Raw genomic sequence first — 2,164 nt, forward strand, 5'->3', positions numbered from 1 at the left:
ATATTATATTATATTATATTATATTATATTATATTATATTATATTATATTATATTATATTATATTATATTAACATGGCCTCCTTTTATTAGATATCTACAGTTTTCCATCCAAGATCAAGTCACAAGGTTAAAAGGTCAAAGCAAGCAACCCAGAAATCCCACTGCCTGTTGTAAAACAGTTTTGGATTTACTTTCAAGATCAAATTTTAAGTAAGTGTGTTCACTGAAGGGATTGTCAGAGCTTACTGTTTCCAGTCCAAACATAACGTTGAAAAACAACAATAACAACAACAAAAAAACAATAAAAACCCCACATCCAAAGCTCTGTTGAAACGAGTGATAAAAAAACGCACAGTGTTGAGGTTGGCTCAGAGAATTGTCTCAAGGGATTTTCCTCCTGTTATCTCACTCCATATATCATTTTGCGTATTAACTTGAATTTACAATATTTCCTCCACAGACTTTTAAGTTTATTAATACCATTTTTGCCAGGTTCCCTACGCAATCCTAAAACAGAAGCAGTTATCTGGACATAAAGTAATTTGTATGAAAACAATGTTTTGTTGAACTGACAAACATCTGCAGAATATAATGATGACCTTTTAATAATTTATGTAAGCGAAATAGCCTTAAATGCAAAGTTTTAAAGAGGGTTGTCAAAAAGGTAGCGGCTACTGTATCCGGCTCTGGAGGATGATTGTGGATAAATTATGTGTTTTCAATATTGCCAAAATTTGTTCAAACTTCATATATTTCATGTACTATTTTCTGTTTTGTTTTTTGTTTTTTCTTTTGTGTATTTTCTTGTATTAATTTCTGCAATGTGTACGCTTTCTGATGTTAGGACTTGTGGTTGAAAAATTTAGATTTCTCTTATTTCATATATTGATTTATGCAATTTACTTATTGTAACTTAGTGTAATTTTTCACTGAGCCTGTTTCACCTGCAAGGTCACATACTTCCCCTGTGTGAGGATGTTTTTAGACATGACATACCTTATTCCCATAAGAAGCCAGATTCTTTCAAGGTTTATTCAGAACATATTACTGTTTAACCAAAGTCTCTGTAATTAGTTTGACTCTGACTACTTTCCTTTATTGTAAGTAAGGGCCCAGGAAGAACAGGGCTGATTGCCGAGCAATAAGGGCCATATGATGAACTGTTCTCTCTTTGCAAAGATAAAATAAAATGCTGGATGAACTGACAGTGCAGTCAGTTCATCCAGATTATCATCCTGCCTTCCAATATTATTTCTGTCAGAGCCGCTCAGACCCCCACATATCGGTGGTGCGCCGACAGTAGGAATCCCATTCAACAGCAGCCTCTGGCTGGGTCGCCTCCTCGCGGTTCACCGCAGCAGGTGGTAGGTGTTTTTGATCTAAATGATCTAAAGTGCAGGCACCAGGATAATAAAAGCGAACATATTCTGCCGGCAGGTTTCTGCATTTTACGTTAATTTAGGCGTCAATAAACTGTTTCAGAGGAGTGATCACAGTGCTCTGTATCATCAGCGATGTGTCTGTCTCCCAGCCAGCTCCCAGATTAGCTTCTCTGATTGGTTGACGCGGTGCGTCGAGCAGCAAAAGTAAAATTTTTCGCTTCTGGAGCAGCAGCGCGTTTGCGGCGCGTCACGCGCGTCAGATGCTTAAACGCTCCCGATGCGCTGCTTCAGCTGCTCAGACTCGCTGCACCTGCTGCTCAAAATGCGCTGCGGGACCTTTTGCTGCACCTTGATGCGCATCAACCATTGACTTTGCATGTAAACTCGCTGCTTGTGCCGCGCCTGCTGCATCCGGTGTGAACGTAGCATTAAACTACGACTCTGCTTCCTGGTCTGCACCCTGGGTTGTCAAAGTTTTGGAGGATTAACAAATTCGTCCAGGTTCTTTGAAAGAAAAGCTGCACCATCCAAAGTGGGATGGATGGCGTCTCTCCGAATCCAACCAGGCTATCCCCAAAAGGATTGCCAATTATTAATGTAGCCCACGTTGTTTTCAAGACACCACCCAGACAACCAGCGGTTGAATGACGACATGCGGCTAAACAAGTCATCACTGGTCAGATTAGGGAGGGGACCAGAGAAAATTACGGAGTTCGACATTGTTTTGACAAACTTGCACACCGAAGACACACTAAATTTAGTGACCTCCGATTAGCATAAC

General features: G+C 40.0%; 1 protein-coding gene across 1 annotated transcript in view; it reads left to right on the forward strand.

Moving 5' to 3' along the window:
* LOC107101779 (stonustoxin subunit alpha-like) overlaps positions 1-2,164 on the forward strand; it is a 34,469-nt gene that overhangs the window by 16,620 nt on the left and 15,685 nt on the right. The window lies entirely within an intron of this gene.

The sequence above is a fragment of the Cyprinodon variegatus genome, unplaced genomic scaffold, assembly GCF_000732505.1.
Source record: "Cyprinodon variegatus isolate N-32 unplaced genomic scaffold, C_variegatus-1.0 Scaffold1151, whole genome shotgun sequence".
Classification (NCBI taxonomy): domain Eukaryota; kingdom Metazoa; phylum Chordata; class Actinopteri; order Cyprinodontiformes; family Cyprinodontidae; genus Cyprinodon; species Cyprinodon variegatus.